Genomic DNA, 20,206 nt, shown 5'->3' with positions numbered 1-20,206 from the left:
CCCCCCCCAAACACGCACTCCCCTCTCAACCCCCATCCACACAACCCTCTGCAATCCATGCACATCATCCATAACATATACAACCCCACCCCACCTCTACTCACTCACCCATACCAAGTCACACGAACCCCAATCGCCCCCGCCCCCACACACGCTCACCCCCCCCCCCCACACACACACACGCTCACACCCCGCCACCCCCATCCCTCTACTTCTACCCAACCACACATGCCCCACCAAACACCCCTCCACCACCCATAGCCCCCCTCCAAACTTCACCCTCACTCACACATCCCATTCCGCATATACACCCCCCCCTACACACACACACACACACACACACATACCCTCACTCCTCCAACACAGGCACACCCCAATACAACCCACGCGCCAACATACCCCTCCACACACACATCTACTCATCCTCACACATCCCTATCCCCTACCCACCTATATCCCTAACCCTAATCCCCCCCCCAGCCATCCCACCATCCATCTGTAACCCCATACACCCACTCCCACACATCCTCACCTCACCCCTCCATCATGTCCCATGTGAGATACCTCAGAGGGGGCAGAGGACAGGATGGCCCCGATCAGGGCCCCCATAATTACCGCCCACCACTCCCAGCGTCCCCCCCACCACCCCACAGATGCAGCCGACCCAGCACCCCCCCAGGGCCGGCGACAACCCTCCTACAGCCAGGCCAGCCCAGACTTAGGCCTAATGGACGGCACTCTTCCCCCACCCGTACCCCCCCCCAGTAAAGCCCCGAGAGCAGGGGCATGAGAAGACCCTATCGTCCCTGCCTCCCCCCCGCTTATGACTGATTGTGAAGTATGTATTAGTTGCAATTAAAACTGAGGGAATTGCCACGCGGTGCTGGGAGAGGGACCACCTAAGCAGCCCCGCCCACCATACACCGCATGCTCTTCCCCCTAATCATGTGAGTCGTCAGTGTTTTGGTGTTTGGTGTCTAAGTGTAATTAAAACTGGGAGGTGAGCCGAGGCTGGGTGCAGCGATCAAGACCACCTTGATGGCCTTTCTCACCACCCAGCGCCACGTGCACACCTCCCAATACCCTGCCTGTGTGTGATGGGGAGCGGGGAGGAAGAGGGGTTGAGGGATTTAAGTCTGGAGGAAAGTGAGCTTTCCTCCAGAAGGTGAGCCGCCCGCAGCACTGGGCATGCCCCCTACTCCCAGGGCCCCCCAAGGACCAGGACAAGCCGGGGACAGCCATCCCCGTAACCAGAGCCTTCGGCGACTCTAACCAGAGAGTCATCACCGACCCAAGAGGGGACCAACTCACCACATGCAGAAGGGGGGCACGAGGACAAAGAGGAGGCGGGGCGGCAGAAGGGGAATCCCAGACCGATTGTCCACCGCCCCCTCACTCACAGAGGACACCCCCACCTGGGGACATGAAGTCCCCACCTTGTCCACACATCGGCACCTCACACTGTCTCAGCACAAACCTACAGCCACACACACACACACACACTTCCGGACACATTCAGGTCCACCCAGCCACCCGTTCAGCCCACCCTTAAAACCATCCTCCTGACCCCCACGTCACATCCAAATCTCCCCCACTCCCATCCATCATATCTACACTTATCCACCAACCTACCACACACATGCACCACCCACTCCCCCATACATACACCCCTGCCCCCCCCCACACACACACAGACAGCACGCCCCCCCTCCCCCCTCCTCCCCCCCCATACACACACCCGTATACATGCACCACCGCCACTCCCCACATACACGCATCACCCCACTCCCCTACACACACGGCACTACCCCCCCCCACAGACACCACGACACCCCCCCCACACACGCATCATCACACTTCCCCACCCACACACATCCACATACCTATGTACCGCCACCAGTCCTCAACGCACACCCCCTACACACATCCCTCCATACACACTCACATCCCATCCACACTATCAAACACCCCCCACTCAACAAGTCCCAGGGTCGCAACCAGGCACCAGAGCACGTACCTGCCCGCCGCCGCAGCGGCAGGTCCAGGTCAGCCCAGCCCCCCCCCCCGGCACAAGCCGACCCCCCACCCCCAAGAGACAGGGGACAACCCCGGGCACCGGAGCCCGGGACCCCGCCCAGCCCACCCCACGGCGGCACAGGCGCCCGTTACGGAGTCACGCCCGCCAACCCATCCCCCGCCAGCGACCTCGCCCCGCCGCTGCGCGGCAACTCCAGCCGCTGGCCCATCCAGGTCCACAGTAGGGCTAGAAACCTAGCCACTCCAGCAATGGAGCAGTCAAAATCCCCCCCCCAGGAGCCCACCACAGACCCACAGCCCCCAGAGAACCCCAACCGGCCACCAACCCCGAGCGCAATAAGGTCACATTCTCCCCCCATACTAAGTGATGGAGCTGATCACAGGGGACCAGAGGGAATAAAGTTCAGCTGACTGATCTCTTGAGGAGGCAGACATCATCTCGACACTGATGTGATCTAATAAGAGATTTCTGAACTGCTGGATACACAGACTTTGTTTGCTTTTCCAGTTTAGAAGGATAGTTTTCTTTGCGATACATAAACTGGTGAGGATTAAGTTTGCAGAATTAAATTCTATGTTAATTTCACCCAAGTAACCCAGTAGGCCCAGTTTGGGGTTTGTAGGGATGTTACATTTGAAGCAATTTGACAGATCTTTACATACCTGAAACCAGAATTCCTGGACAGGTGGGCAAGACCACAAAGCATGGTAGTAGCTGTCAATTGTGTTGCCAGTGCAGTGTGGACAGATGTTTGATTGTGACAGACCCATCCTGAACATCCTGTGTCCTGTATAATGAGTTCTATGCAGAATTTTAAATTGTATTAGTTGCATGTTTGAATTCTTAGTCATTGTAAATGTATTTGAACAGATTTGTGACCATTCATTTTGGTCAAAGTTACTGGATAAGTCTGCTTCCCATTTAGAAGTTGGGAGACATATGGAATCGTCTAGCTTTGATAGTAATCTATATATTTTGGATAACAGTTTCGGGGCATTGAGATTTAAGAATTCTGCAGCCCTGATAGGTAGCTGCAAGTTTAATTGATCAGGGGTGTATTTCTTACCTATAATAGATTTAAGTTGGTGGTATTCTAAGAATTTTGTGCTGCTGATTTCATATCGTGAAGTAATTGTATCAAAAGGGAGAAAGTTCCCATTTTCTATTAAATGTTCTAACTGTTTTATTCCTTTATTCTTCCACTGAGGGAAGTTTATCATTTTCCGGTTTTGCTGGATGTCGGGATTGTTCCAAATAGGTGTAAGTTTGCATGGAATAAGCAAGGATTTGGTTAGTTTAAGAAATTCCCACCAGGCCATTAGTGAGGAGCTGATATTAATGCTTTTAAAGCATTTTTGGCGTTTGACAGCTGTGCTGATAAATGGCAGGTCTGAAATTGCCATATCCTCACACATAGCTTCTTCTATATTAAGCCATGGTTCATCTAGATAGCTAGGTTTAAGCCATTTAGAGATGTATTGTAGTCTATTGCTTATAAAGTAATTTTGGAAATTAGGCAAGTCTAAGCCACCGCTATCTTTAGTCTTCTGGAGTGTTTTTAGACTAATCCGTGGTGGTTTGTCTTTCCAGAGAAATCTAGTAACATTAGAGTCCAGTGATTTAAACCAGGTGGAGGGAGGTTTAATGGGGATCATTGAAAACAGATAATTGATTTTAGGTAGAATCATCATTTTTATAGTTGCAACTCTTCCCATTAGTGATATGGGTAAAGATTTCCACCGTGTGAGATCGTCCTCAACTGTTTTTAGTAGAGGGACATAATTTAGCTTCAGTTATTTTTTTAAAGGTGAGCATCGTCAGTCTGTGTTGTCTGAAACGGTGTTTCAGCAAACATTTTAAAATGCTCCAATGAGGTTTATAAAGCTAAATCATTTGCTGTCTTGTTGTATTGTCCACAATAAATTGGTGTGATAATGAGCAGTCAACTTTGTCCTGAAGCTTTTAATAATTGTTTTAAATGAGATTTTTCATGCTTATTAAGCGACAAGATTTAGATCAGTAACCACCATTTATTTATAAACATGTATATTTTAAACATACGTGTTCATAGCAGTTACATATATATATATATATATATATATATATATATATATATATATACATAGCAGAGGTAAAATATATTCTCACTGAGTACCATCTTCATAAAAGGTATAGATGGGATTTAAAAAAAAAAAAAAAAAAACTGTTTCTGCCCATTCTTGTTCTCTTTTATATTTCCTGATCTCTTTATCAGATTTACATAGGATGTTGAATTTAGTTTTCAGTCTGTGAATGTCAAATGGAGCTCATTTTCATCTTGTCTCAAAGGTGTCACTATGGGCTTGTTGTTAAAGCCCCATGTTATTCTGGAGCTGTTTCAACTCGCTGTGGTTCTTTTGACTGTTACAAACATCATTGTGGGTGCAGCAGTGCTGCTTTGGCTACAACAATGATCATTGGTAAGTCTATTTCCAGTTTTTTGGAAGGACAGCTCCGTGTTGCAGAGAGTATTGGATGCCGGTAGTTTTTTAAAACAACATTTATAAACTACACTGAAAATTAGACTCACGGATCATGATCTGTTGAGATTAACCGTCTCCCTTCAATGTGGTTCTCCTCAGGAACATGGAATAGATTTGTGAAAGGTTAATTGATTATACTGGGAGATATGTTTAATGCATACTCTGACATTTCTCTGTGGTACCTCCAGCTGTAAAAAAAACCCAAACCAAGCTTTTAACTACAGTGGCACAAAATATCTTTTAGTATTGTCATGGCAACGTACATGTGTGCAATAGTCAGGTCCTGCAATGTAGGAAGCAGATGCATTTAACATCCATCCGCAACCTGCAGACGTGGATGAGGAGCCCATCCATTTTCAAAACCCATCCATTTAAATAAAATATGATAAAAGGAAAATATTTATTCGGGACCTAGCACAATAAAAGCAAGCAACAAACTATAACAATAAGAATATCTTTTCAAATAAAAACATATCTCATACATTCTCACCAAAACACGTAAGATCAGTGCAGGTTACTTGTCAACAAGATTGCAGAAGTGCAGCGTAACTTAAAGTCCTAGTGTATGAAAATTATTCCCATGTAGTGGTGCACTAATTGGATACATAAAAAAACTAAACCAAGCCAGATAGAGATGACAGAATCCTAAAGTTCATTCATTCATTTTCCGAACCGCTTATTCCAATTCAGGGTCGCGGGGAAGCTGGAGCCTATCCCAGCTGGCTTTGGGCGACAGGCAGGGTACACCCCGGACAGCTCGCCAGTCCATCGCAGGAATCCTAGTTATTAGTTTTTATTTTGGCATATTTGGTGTGGGTAATGTGTGTATGTGTGTGTTTTTAAATGTGAAACTGTTTTTATTTTTTCTAATATTAAGCACTTTGATATGCTTTTGTATGAAAAGTGCTACACAAATCAAGTTTGAACTGAGTAGTGCTCTCTGGTGCCCTGCCATTTAGGTGCAGTATTACAATTTTTAAAGACGGGAATGCAACAAGCATGCTGGGTGCGCCGCCACCTATGTATTTCTAAATAACTCATTCTAAGCTGTGACAACACTGACTTGGATGCGATTGTGATTAAACTTTAGTAAAATATGTATTTATGAAAGCTATATATGTTATATGAAAGCTATACATATATAACATATATGTTATATATGTTAATAAAATATAATTTCAGTTCATTTGTTTTCATTTCATTTATTTTCCAGATCACCTTTGAATTGAGAGAGCAGTCAACTCAGTTTTAGCCCAAAATCCACTGAATCTCGACTTTTTCTTTCTCTATTAGAGGGTCTCCAAAAAATGTTATGCAGGAATTTATTCTTCGTAATTTCGTACGTATGTAATTTCCTAAATGATCAAATTTTATTAAAAAAATAAAGTCAACAGTTTGTGTCAGCATAGAAGTACATACTAAGTAATATGCAATACTAAAAACAAATGTCTGGCATATCAACAGCATGAATGACAAGAAGACAATATTATAGGGAAGTATGATCCAGATTTTGGTTGAAATTACCAAATTATTTGTAGCCCTTTATTTGTGCACATCAGTGTTTCTCTGGTATATCTTGTCCCTCTGCTCGACTGTCCAAAGAACAACAGCGCCACCTGGTGGACAAAAGCAATTGAACTATTTTGAAGCAATCAGAATTCTCAGTATAAAATATTTAAATGATGATAGAGCATAATTAACTCATTTCTTTCTTAAGTGAGTGACTGAAATGGCATAAAGAGTAAAGTAAAATGCAATAGTTTTTAACTTCAGTTCTGAGATACTGAGTCTGGAAAATTCTTCTGAGCTGAATGCATGACATAGAAATCTACCCAAAAACTGAACAGATTTATTAAAGGACAAGTTTTTAAAGATGGACTAAGCAGACTTGGAACACTAATCCAGTTCAGGTTTGGAGACTTTAAGTCTTACAATAAAAATAAAAATGGAATTCTTTTGGGCTTTCACAAGAATAATTAAATATAAGATTGTGCAAATAATAAATCATTAGTTATGAATTAATACATATCTCCAGAAAAATAAATCAGCCTCGATTTGAGGGGTCTTTTAATCATTTATATTATTATTATTATGTTAAACAAAAAAACAAAAAAACAGCCACTATCATACAAGGAAAAGAATTGCATATCTATCAATAAATCGAAAATATTAAATATTTATAAAAAAAAATAATTAAATAAAAAATCAAACAGACCAACACTTAAAGTAATGCTAAATTACCTTAGTCTGACACTTATCAGCAAAACATCTAAATATCACACATTATTCACACTAACAGTTTCAGTGTATCATCCTCAAAATGTCTGTTTCCTGGCTTTTTTTCATTTGCAAAGTCATCAATCCTGTCCTCATATCCTCCTGACTACCAGTAGTTCAATTTGTCCTCTGTGGAGGAACTTTGTAAACCTAAATATTTTCATCTCCCTGAATGCTACTGAACTAACACTTTTTGGTCTTTAAAGAGGACATTTAGTGCTTTTAAATGGTACCTCATTTGTGGGGGTGGGGCTTCGTGAACTTTCTTTCTCTCCAAGAAAAATGGCATCCATTGCAACAAGCATGTTTTATGGGAAGAGCAAAAGAGCATAATACTTTTCTTTGTGCTGATTTTTACTTGACATTTTGTAGTTATATTTTCATTGAATATCTTATAAACACATTAAATCGTTTCTTAGATAAATATAACTATATTTTACCACAATATTTAAAAGTTTAAGCAATGTCCTCCATAGTGGACATTTGTAGTTACACATTTTTTTCCCCTGGTAGTCAGGAGGATATGACAGCTGTCTGCCCGTCTCATGGTTGCACGTGCAATGCATTTATTTGTAAGGTGTGGGCCCAACCACAACAATAACTTCACACATTTTTACCTGATTTTTCTCCCAGTTTGGTTCGTTACAAAGGGCAGAGACATTGTTATGATACAGGTTACTGTTAAACATTTAAAATGATGTGCTTTTATGCTAAAATATTTTTATAATGCTATTTAACAAAGACACAAGGTAGCTACAATCCAAATGAATGTATAAATTGATTTGATACTAACATGTTTGATTGTTTATTGACGCATTTGGATTCATCTGTCTTGTGAAATGTAATTCCACACGATCTGCTTTCAATATTTCACCGATTATTGCAACCATATGCCGAACAAAATACAGGAATAGTTGCTGGCTTTCTCTCGACTATGGTTGACTCTTTCTTTACATTTACTAGCTTATCAGTGAAGAGATACAGTTGAACAAAGTCTGAAAATAAAGCATTGTATCAAAATGTATAAATCAAAATTTAACAAAGGAATGTGAACAAAAACAGAAAAGAAAAAAAAGAGACCCACATGAAACTCTAAAACTCGCAAAAGTAAATCATAACTCATCAATTGGCAGCGTAGGGAGCAGGACGCAAACCACTGACCATCAGGCCACAGGACAAGAAGCTCTACCATCTGAGCCAGCTTCCACCCTGTATGCAACAATCTCATAATGTCATCAAAGAAACAAACAAGGCACTGCTTACAGTTTATTTTATTTAGACCAACGTTTATTTTTAGGCCTGTAAGGGGAGTCATGGACACACAAGTTAGCTGCAGATAAAAATGGACGCCCAAAACGCTGAAAAAGAAAGCTCGACGCCCCCTTGCCGCGCCTCCCCATAGACTTTACATGGAAACCTGCCGCTCTTGACGCTCAAAATGCGTTTGATCTGAACACACCGTGAGTATATACTCTGCATATACCCTGGATCAGCGTTTCTTAATCCTGGTCCTCGGGGCCCATTGCCCTGCATGTTTTAGTTCCTCCCAACTCCAGAACACTTGATGCAGATTATCTTAATTGCTTGCCAAGTTCTATGAAAACTTGATAAAGAGCCATTGATTTGAGTCAGCTGTGTTTAAGTAGGGGTGCCTACAAAACGTGCAGGGCACTGGGTCCCGAGGACCAGGATTAAGAAACACTGCCCTGGACTACGCCACTGGTTGTCACAATTCATTGTTATTTTTGTGTTTTATTGGTCCGTCTTGCAAACGGGATGTTGCATCTCAATAGGTTTTTCCATTAATACATTTAAATAAACAACACAAACGCATTAATGAGAAAATGCCCCTCAAAGATGTGTTTGGTTTTTACTTGCTTTGCAGAACCCAAAAGCACCACAATGATTTAGAATTATGCTAAAAGGCTAATAAACTACCTGATTAATCATCATACTGATAAATGTTGAGATATTACATTCTTCTGATCAATAATCAGCAAGATCTTTTGCATTGGGAATTACTGATTAAATATAGCCTACAATACAGATCTGGGTTCAGAGTTCCTCTCCCTGTTGCTGACAGAAGCTCAGGCAGTGTGAAGTCTGAACCCCGACTAAATGTCCCGTGAACCCCTTTTTATAGAATGTGCAAAATTGTCGGTTGATCTCCTCCCTCCCTCCGCTCTCTCCCTTCCTGCAGCTTGTGTACTGAAAACAGAAGTATAGAAGGAGGCGAGGGAGTGGAGTGGGAGGACTGATAGAGGTGTGTAGTAGAATGAATGAAACTGTGTGTTGCAGAAACTTCACAATCTTCAGATAAAAGGGAGTGAAGCTGGTTGAGCTGAAAAAGAAGTTTTGTTTTTTTTATCTATTTAATGAAAAGAGATCCAGCATACCTCAATTAATACTGTACAGGAATTTACACGCTTCACTGTGATATTTAGTATTTAGTTCACAAACACATATCACACAAAGAGAAACTTAATCAAATATCAATACAAGTAATGAATATACTGATACAAATGAGTAAATATGGATAAAACAGAGTAAATATTAATCTGTAAATACAAAGTTACATTCAGTAAACACGTTTGGAGATTCATTAGTCTCACAGAATAAAATTAGAAATCACAATTTACGCTGTAAACGTTCTGTCAGACTTTCAGATGGTTTTATGGAACAAGTGTGTTTGTGTGTGAACACCTGCGTGCTGCTTCCGAGTCAACGTTTATTATTGGCCTGGAACATTAAGTTAGAAAAGGTATTTATTTATATATAGCTACCCATATTATTTATACAACATTTATCATGTATTATTTGCATTTATTTCATTGCTTCTGTGATAGAAAAGTAAATGAAAGGAAGCGGTACTGTAAAAGGTTTATTCAAGCTTTCTCAGGACAAAGTGAGAAGCCTTGGCAAACATAAACTGTCAACAAAGACTCAGTGATGAAATAAGGCATCATGATGTAAGCTGAGCTCAGCAGAATCACCGGTGCTTCCCCACCCAGTGACCCACTGTCCGATTGATCCAGTTTCAGCTGCGTCTCCTTCTCTGATGCCACTCAATGCATCAGCCCTCCCTCTCCTTTCTCTTATATGCCACACTACCACATGGCCATTGGGCAGACTATAAACCCAACAGGACTGCAGTGAGACGCTGGGAGAATCACTCACTGTGGATGTTCACTGGACTCAGACACAAGATTATCGCTACCAAACTGTACATTTATGTGAACAGAGTTTTTAGTGTTGATGTAATGTCAGCCTCAGCCAGAGCACGTCTCTCTTGTCCTGCCTCTAACTGAGGATTTATAAGGACAGCGCAAAGTTTTGAAGGACTGGATTTTGTGCAGGACTCTTTTTTTATTTTTTCCAGTTTTCATGACAATCAGGTGACAGCTGTTGCTATGACAACTGAATGTTGCATGACTGTGGCTTATCAGCAGAGACAAGTTTGCCATCAACTCTTCCAGCTCGTCATCAGGTTATCTATAGAGTTTAGGTTATGTTCTTTGGTCTCATATTCAGTGAAACTAACTGAAGTTTGTGATTTTCTAGTCATTATTGGAATTATTTTGGATTGTTATCTCTTGGATTATCTAAAATAGCAACTTTGATGTGTCATATGCCAAGCATGGCTTTATTTTAAACAACACAGATGCGTATGAAACAACTGAGGATGTCATCCAGATCAAACTAAACCTAATAAGGACTTGAAATGAATACTGATCTCTATGTTGTAGCGTATTATCATTAACGTTAACCTGTGATTCAATGTCGGAGCGACAGTGGGTGTTTTTAATTATTAATTCGCTGTGTCCTTAGACAAGCGGACGATCTCAGGGCACCACCCATCCCTAAATTTGTTATGCGGTCAGGTAAGGAATACCGTAATATGACAATGATATTTGTCTAATAACAGATAATCAGTCTCAGAATACGCTTACTGTAAGTTCTCGTCAGAGGGAACCAATCACTTCTCAAAGATCGATCACGCTACCATGACTTCTTAAAATATAACACACTTTATTAAAAACCACACCGGTTAAAATCATCAGGTCCAAATGAAATTAATAATGTAAACCAGAAATAACGTCAGCAAGCAATGAAATACTGAATTAGCCAAGATGAGGATGAGAGAGAGAGAGAGAGAGAGAGAGAGAGAGAGAGAGAGAGCCGAGCCGAGCTTCCATGTATGTAAGCAGCTTACATAACTGACACAACTAGGAAGGTTGGAAAGATGGCAAGTCTAATGAAGTTAACTAAATATGTCAGGGTAGACTATCAGGCGGATACCGGGGGAATGGATTTAAAAAGGGCAGCTTCTGCTAAGACACCAGCTGGATCGGAGACAATGGAATAATGGGTCGGCCTTACTTCAGCGCCTTGGTGGTCGAGAACCCGAACCTTGGGTCCAGTGGGCAAGGATTCAGTGGTCGTCCTGATACTTGTCCAAAGGGGACCTCCACAGAAGTCAGGAGCTCGCATGGAACCACCTGGTTCGACGTCTGAAGCTGGACCCAACTCTGATTAGAATCCACAGGTCCCGGGTGCCGGCAAAGTCCTGGGATCAGCTGGAGCAGTAACGTTCGGGTCGTCCGTGCGTTACTGGTCACAGTCTTTGTGGGCCGGGAGAACAGCTTCGATGGTGTGTCAGAAGCAAAAATTGTTCAGCCAGAATTGGAGGAGTTTTCTGGTGTTAAGCAGGAGCGAGCTTACTTACTTAACAAAAACGAACATGACGCCAGACGGACAAAAACACAACTAAAGCAAACATCAAACGAAAAGAAAAAATAAGAGAGAAACAAAAGAAAACGAGAGAAGAAACAAAAGAAAAAAGGTAAGAATGGAAGAGACGAGTTCCGGGAAGACCCGTAGTTAAATTTGGCGCTCTGGGGCGGACTTTAGATTATCCAATCAGAGCGCAGGGGTCAGGACATGGGGTCTGAAGGTTTGGTCAAAATACTAAGTTCTTGGGGAATTAAACTTAACATTTTTCCAACCTCAAAACATGTCTATAAAATCCATTTATAGATGAGAAGAAGTATGAATGATCCTCATAAATATGAACCTTAAAACAGTTTTGCTGCTGTCAAAAGGGGAAAAGGTTTGTTAACAGGTACAAGACATTTCATTAAGACATTTCAAGACTTCAATACACTTCATCATCGATGATTTTAACTTTCCACGAACCTGGTGGGTTAAGAAATCATTTCCACACAGCAAGTTCTTACTTTGAGTCAGAGTTGGTAATAACAACAGCATATAATGTTAATCACGGTGTATTTAATCAGCCTGAAATGCATATCTCAACCTGTTCGAGGGTGTCTGCTAGATGGTGCCATTGCTCCATCCAAGGAATCACAGAAATGAACTAACTTGCTAACTTTTGTGGATTTCACATCTGAAAAACGGTTAAAGTCTTGGATTAATTTAGAAAGGAAGAAGAGTCCATTTATCCAGGTGTGCTGAGGATACATCCAGTATTTTATACAGTTTAGAATTCAGAGCTTAAAGGTCCTGCTCTGGAATTTGGTCTTTGTGTGCTGAGGATACAAAGGGACCTCCTGGGGTGATGGACGACAGGCTCTTACCAGGGTCCAACTTCAAAAGGGTGCCACAGTCTGTCTGTGTAGACATTTCCTACCAGGAACAAGGCCACCAGGGTTCCTGGTTTAAAGTGGAGGTCTGTCTACCTGGATTAAGATGGATTTGATTTTTAGGGCTTTCATTGAGCTCTGTTTTGGAGATGTGTGGATGGACTTCCTTTTGAAGTAGAAAGTCCTGAGTCCTTATCTGATTTGGGGGTTAATTCGGCCTTGGGGGTTGCTACAAGCATCTCTACCAGTATGTAAAAGCCAAACTAAGTGTTATAACACTACTGTTTCAGTGTTTACACTATTAACTTCTTCTTAATAACAACTCAAACATTTGCTAAAACACATGTATTCTGTTTATTTTTTGTCATGGGCTTCTCCTGGCAGTGTTTTTTCTTCTTCTGGATTTTTAGGTGGGGCTGAGCAGGCTTCCTGGTGGCTCAGGGCGGAGTCTGGAGTGCTAATGGAACACACCTGCTGCTCATCTGGCACTGCTATTTAAGCACTTGCAAGAGCTCCAGTCTCCGCCAGATTATCTCACAGTACTTTTGGTAAATCCGGCTCCTTGAGATTCTCAGTCTTCTCGAAGAGTTATTTAACCAATGTTTCTGCTCCTGCTATCTACGCAGCATCGCCTTGCCTGGATCCACTCCACCAACCCAAGAGTTATTTCCAGCTGCTCTGCTCGCCCTGCCGTCTTGTCCACCATGCCTGGGAACTTGACTATCCCCCTCCAGCCAAACAACCACCCCTGGTCACAGTAAGCTCCATCTTGGCAAAAAACTATCTCGGAGACTTCATGTCTTTTGGACTCCACTAATTATCTTCTCCTCCTAGAAACACAACCTGGACAGAAAACACCCAAGCGATTCTACATATGTTTGCAATAAATTCTAGGAACACAGAAAGAATCTAGAAACACAGATTGTGTAAATGTTTTACAGTCAATAGTGAAGAATGAACTAACCTGAAGGATTTAAAGAGCAAAGTGAAGAAGACACACCAGATCATTTGAAAGGAGGGAGTGGCCTCACCACTTTTTTCCATTTCAGAGTGACATCCTGCTGATATAAAGATCTATTGTGATGGGCTGAGCAGTGAAGCAGTCTGGCACAGGTTGAAAGTTTAAAAAAAAAAAAAAAAAAAAAATCGGGTTTTTATTTTGACCCAAAAAAAAAGAGAAAAAGTTGTTTTAACACACATGAATACATCAGGCCTATAAAAGAGGTCAACTTAAAACTATAATCAAAGAATTTGTAACAGAAGTAACTCAAACAAAATGAAACAAACTGACCTAACAAATGACACACAAGGGTAAACTTAAATAGTGGCTAATCAGCCCAAACAGACAAACCCAAACCTGATTGACTGGAAGAGGCTGCCACACATCAGCCCAATAAGGAACACCAGGAAAGGTAGAAATGTACAATGCACACATGAGTGAAACACATTCTAGTGTTGCTAGGTTTGTTTTTTTTTGTGTGTGTGTCCTTCCTCTTTGTATCCCGGGACAGTTGATCTGTCAGCATCATCCCTCCGACTCTAACAATCCAACATACATTCTGCTCTTTTGGACCATGTTGAGGAGCTGACAGGAAGCAAAGGCGTCTCCACGGTGACAGAGCTCAGTGTTGGCATGGCAACGTGGAGGACATTTCTGCTTGCATTCTGTACATCGATGGCAGATTTAACTTCTAAAGAGGGGGGGGAGTAAAAAGGGTGCCACAGTTTTGTTTTTGATTTCAGCTCAAGTCTCTTAATTTAAAGCTGCTTTATGCCTTTTTAGTTTTTATATGTTCTGGGGAATATATCATGCTGTATTAAAGCTGCCGGATGGAAGACATATGCACCCCGGGGGAGGGAGAGGAGAGGCATCGATCAGTAGCAGCTCTCATTTATCCAACGCTCGGACAAAAGTGACCTTCGCCAATAATGTCTGTACGTCCATAATTTTGGTCATCGTGGTGGAATGTTTTTTTTTTATTTTTTTTATTGAAGTTAATCGTCACGTTCAACCAAAAGAAAATACTAAACAAAAAAAACGGTCTACCTGCTGGACTTTCTGCGTATTTATTCCAGCGTAAAATTGAGGTTTGCATGTCTGAAAAAATGGACCACAAAGTCACACTTCGACATTCCACAGAGAGCAACAGCTTCGATCACCATCATCTAGTTAAAATGATGACTTGTTTGTGCAAACGAATGCAAGATTGTGTGTTTGAAAAATGTAATTTTTTTTTAATATATATATGCAAGAATGCACCAAGTTACCAAGATGATTTTTTTTTATCATTTTTTAATCTTAATGCCAACTGATTAAAAGTGTTGCTGTGATGGCCAGATACCACTAACTTTTATTTGACTTTTTTTTTGTACATTAGGCATTGTTTTTCAATGATCATGAAATACAACCCTTCAATCGTACCTGATGAATGCACTGCCGATGGTTGCCATGTGTTTTCTTTTTGTACTTTCGCCACAGTGTTTGCATCTGAACAGTTTCCTGACTGTTGGCCTTGTCACTGTGACCACAAACTGCAGCCCACAGGACACAGGTCCAGGTCTGGAAACACCCTTTTTTCCTTCCCATTGGCCTGTATTTTAAAGGACCAGTTATAAACGTAACAAACAATTATCCTAATCTTGTAATATGAACGTACTTTTATTCACTCATTTGTATCAAGAACGTATTACAAGACTTGTGTACATGTGGAATCTTGTATGAGGTTTAACAGGCAACAGTCTGATTGTTGGATTAGAAGCCAGAATGACGCCTTTTCTGGCAAAATATGTGGAAAAAAAAACTGACGTTAATCCAATTACATTCATAAATGAGGTATTTAGAACATTGAAATAAACACTTAGGCCAAATAAGTTGTCCTATAACCACTCAGACTGAGGAAATACTTCAAACTTAAACTCTGTAGAAGTTTAAGTTAATTAAAAATGGCCACGTTCTACTTTTACAAAAGTAGAACCTTCCTTTTCTTATGTGAAAATATCAGGTCTGAATCTGCAATCATTTAAGTCTGTAATGATCTGTAGGGTTAGATTTAAACCTGGGCTCGTGGTCATGTGACAGTCATCTGTGGTAGCTGCTGTTTTTTGTTTACCAAAATCCCAAAGAGGTTGTCAGTGTTTTCTGTGACCTGCGGGACCAAACAGGCAGATCTGGATTGTAGAGAAAAAAAACCCAAAAAACTCCACTGATTGTCTTAAATGACACCAGCAAGAACTTTTCTGATGGCCGTCGTGGTAGAAGCTCCATCATGTTCATCTTTTCCTCCCCTCGTTTGTAAATCTACATCGCAGCCGATGTGCTTACTGTAAACTTATCATCAATGATTTGGGAAAGTAAATAAATTTTTAAAAAAAGATGTCGTACTTCTTTAAATGAAAGCTGAATAAATAGATGACTTGAACAAATCAGAGCTTCTCGATGAGTCTTACTTTGATGTCAACAAACATTTATTCAATTAATTCTAGCGATCTAGCGATGGTTATCTGCGTCTTATCTTCGAGGATGGGCCGATTCGATGGACTGACTTAAGTTCCCTGCCTCCTGTCTCAGGACACACAGGAGGGACTGGGAACTCTCCACAATCTACAGGAAGGAAGAAGAGAAACTATGTGAATTTTGTCTTGTTTTTCCTGTGAGAGCAGTTTAGGAGTATTTGTTTTTCAGTGATTAACGTGAGCACGCACGCAGGGAGTTCAGCATCCGCTGGGTGGATGCGTCACAAGCATGCTCGGACCTCGTCCTGCGGGATATGAAATCATAACAACGCAGCGCAAGCTCACTCCGACACTACAGGAGGTTTTTTTTTTTTTAAAAGGCTTTTTGTGGAAGAAATGTCATGTTTTTAAGCACAAAACAACTGAATTGTTCATAAAAAGAGAGAATTAATCTATTTTAGGTCTTTAGAAGCTGTTAAAAGTTAAGATCTTTGTTTAAAAAAAAAAAAAAAGACAAAACAAAGACATGCATTATTTAAGATACATCATGCCACAATGGTGTGTGTTTGCCTGCAACAAACGCTATGAATGCAGAGGGGAAGAGTTTACAGATGTGGCCTAAAGGGTTCTTTTAAGAGTTTTAACACTCTTAACCCTTTATTGGCCAAGTGACTATTTTTCATCACTTCGTTTTTTCATATTCACCGTCAAACTATATATTTTTTGTTTATGTAACAACAGAATGGAGGTCTTGGTTGATATCAGAAGGACAAACTTAGGTTAAAATTTCTCATTTAAAAGGTATTTTATTGAGTGCTCTATGAAGGGTTAAGGCAGAGTGGTACACACTTTGCTGTAGGCGGTCTCTGTCTCCGCGATGGTGCGATCAAACGTGGCTCGGGCTGCCAGCTTTTGGGCCAGACTCTCGTTGATTCAGCTCAGCTTTTCTGAGAGGATACGGATGTCATGCTGCAGCCGTTCTTTCTCCTCTTCTTCCTGCCTAATCTGCCGGTTCAGCTCATACCGCTTCGAGAGGAGGTCCTCCAAACCTGATCGAGACCAAAATAAAGATAATTACTGTGGATGTCTTAAAATCTGTATTTCCATATGTCTTTCGATAGTTGTAAGTTCTGACAACAAAGTCATACAAAAATGATCAATGAAAATCAAATGTATCAGCCCATGGAGGTCTGGATTTCGAATTATACTCAAAATGAAAGTGGAAAAACACACTACAGGCTGATCCAACTTTGATATAATGTCCTTTAAACAAGTCAAAATGAGGCTCAGTAGTGTGTGTGGCCTCCGTGTGCCTGTATGACCTCCCTACAACGCCTGGGCATGCTCCTGATGAGGCGGCAGATGTTCTGCAGAGGGATCTCCTCCCAGACCTGGACTGAAGCATCCACCAACTCCTGGACAGTCTGTGGTGCAACTTGGCGTTGGTGAATGGAGCGAGACATGATGTCCCAGATGTGCTCAACTGGATTCAGGTCTGGGGAACGGGCGGGCCAGTCCATAACATCAATGCCTTCGTGTTGCAGGAACTGCTGACACACTCCAGCCACATGAAGTCTACCATTGTCTTGCATTAGGAGGAACCCAGGGCCAATCGCACCAGCATACGGTCCCACAAGGGGTCTGAGGATCTCATCTCGGTACCTAATGGCAGTCAGGCTACCTCTGGCGAGCACACGGAAGGCTGTGCGGCGCTCAAAAGAAATGTCACCCCACACCATTACTGACCCACTGCCAAACCGGTCATGGAGGATGTTGCAGGCAGCAGAACGTTCTCCACGGTCTCTCCAGACTCTGTCACGTCTGTCACATGTGCTCAGTGTGAACCTGCTTTCATCTGTGAAGAGCACAGGGCACCAGTGGCGAATTTGCCAATCTTGATGTTCTCTGGCAAATGCCAAACGTCCTGCATGGTGTTGGGCTGTAAACACAACCCCCACCTGTGGACGTCGGGCCCTCATACCACCTCATGGAGTCTGTTTCTGACTGTTTGAGCAGACACATGCACATTTGTGGCCTGCTGGAGCTCATTTTGCAGGGCTCTGGCAGTGCTCCTCCTGTTCCTCCTTGCACAAAGAAGAAGGTAGCAGTCCTGCTGCTGGGTTGTTGCCCTGCCACGGCCTCCTCCACGTCTCCTGATGTACTGGCCTGTCTCCTGGTAGCGCCTCCAGCTCTGGACACTACGCTGACAGACACAGCAAACCTTCTTGCCACAGCTCGCGTTGATGTGCCATCCTGGATGAGCTGGACCACCTGAGCCACTTGTGTGGGTTGTAGACTCTGTCTCATGCTACCACTAGAGTGAAAGCACCGCCAGCATTCAAAAGTGACCAAAACATCAGCCAGAAAGCATCGGAACTGAGAAATGGTCTGTGGTCACCACCTGCAGAACCACTCCTTTATTGGGTGTGCCTTGAATTGCCTATAATTTTTTTTTTTAAATTACAAATGCCGCATCAGTATTATTACAGTCTTTAAAATGTTTGCTTTTTGAAACCTTTAACTATATTCAAGATCAAGATTCATCAGTTTCTTTGAAAAAAAACATTAATTAATTTCTATATTTGTTCTATTTGTGGTATTTATATTTATATATTGTTTTATCTCACTCACCAGATCAGATCCAGTATTTACTAAATATCTGTTGAATTTAACAATCAAGGTAATATCTTCTATGGTATCATTATTTGTGTTTAAAAAAAAAAAGTAAGCAAGAGGATTAGCTCTATCATTCCCATCATTTTTAATTTCAATTTAATACTTTCCCTATACTTTCCATATATTCTTTATATTATTCTTATAATATTATTAATATAATAATTAATTAGTATATTATTCTTGTTTTTTTTTTTTAAATATTTTTTCATCATGATCCTTTTTACTATATTTCTTATCATTTAGTCCATCTCTTTTTTTTATACCTTATATTTTAATTCTGCTTTACTGGTGCTCTTTATAAAGAAATCTTTACAGCATCCATTTTTTTTTCTTTTTACAGACATTTAAAATGTTTTTTTTTCTACTTTGATTGTTTTATTTGCTGTAGCAAATTTTGTTGTATGCTAATAAGAAGGGTTCATTTAAAGTCATTTAAAGAGTATATATATCCTGGACACAATCAGAAGGCAGATTTCAGCCTCAAGGTGAGGTCAGTTAACCTGCCACCGAGCCAAACCAGGACTAGATTAACTGGCACGTGACAAGGTTACAGGCATTAAAGCCATATGCATTTTTTTAAGCTTCTATTTTTGCGCTTATAGAGAAGAGAAGATTAGTTAAAACTAGTACTGAAATGTCCCTGCTGTTTCCAGACAGCTGCATTTATAGGTGGTTTCCCTTGTGAACTGAGTTAAACGCTCTTTTCCAGGTGAATGTCTGATCTGTGGAAGCCAATCAGATTGTGCTAGATAAAAACCAGTATGGAAATTACTTGGAAAAAAGTGGATTAACTTCGCTTAAAATTTAGACACTCGACAAATTCGTAATTGAGATTTAGGAACAAAACTGTACAAAAACAATTTTAAACTGCAGGAAAACACGTTTTTCTTTCATGCCCGAACGACGTATCGTAGCCCCAAATTTATTTTACCAACTAAAAACTACCAAAATGCCTTCCACACCTGCCCTTCGTTACAATAAAAAGGTATATATTAGTTTTAAACTAGAAAAAAAAAAAAGCGCAAACATACCCAAAGATCTATAAAAAGCTCCTGGATCCAGACGGTGATCCGGATAATTTCACCACAAAATTAAACCAGTTCTTCCTTTTTACATTTACAATAACTCCTGAAAACTTAATGAAACCCCGCCCATACCTTTTTTTGAGTTAGCATGAACAGAAACAAACAGATAAACAGATAAAAGCCGGTTAAAACAAAACTTGTATGTAATGATCGAAACAAGCTTCTTACACTTTACAACTTCATTGTTGTAAGACTGCAGAGCGGTCGGGTTGACGTTAATGTCCCAAACACGGTGGTATGGTGACGGTAGTGTCGTCTTTCTGAGGAAAACAAGAGAAAGTAGCTCCAACTTCTGCTGCCTCGATAGACCTGCAACCAATGTCCCTCCTGTCACCGCGCGCTCCCCTGACAACTAAACTGGATGTTTTGAAAGCTTCTTCTTCTACTATTAATTTAGCTGCCCGAGGTGGAATGCGTCGTGCTTGCGCCCCCTTCTGGCAGTTGGAGCCACGTTTTCTGATTGGATTTCAGGGATAGAATTTGATCATGTTTTGAAAATTGGTTGTTCACAGGGCCGGATTAAAAGTGCACAGGCCCCTGGGCCCAGAGTCT

At 41.4% G+C, this 20,206-nt stretch overlaps 1 long non-coding RNA gene across 1 annotated transcript; it reads right to left on the bottom strand.

The window, feature by feature from the left end:
- Positions 1–15,922: 15,922 nt before the first annotated feature.
- LOC306762503 lies at positions 15,923–19,994 on the bottom strand. Its single transcript, XR_013771502.1, has 3 exons — positions 19,823–19,994; positions 16,743–16,942; positions 15,923–16,041 (listed from the first exon to the last, which is right to left on the bottom strand). It is a non-coding gene; the product is annotated as an uncharacterized lncRNA (long non-coding RNA).
- Between the last annotated feature and the right edge of the window lie 212 nt (positions 19,995–20,206).

The sequence above is a fragment of the Telmatherina bonti genome (assembly GCF_933228915.1).
Source record: "Telmatherina bonti genome assembly, chromosome: 2".
Lineage (NCBI taxonomy): Eukaryota > Metazoa > Chordata > Actinopteri > Atheriniformes > Telmatherinidae > Telmatherina > Telmatherina bonti.
The sequence above is the reverse complement of the archived record's forward strand: the minus strand, read 5'-3'. Positions and strand labels throughout refer to the sequence as shown.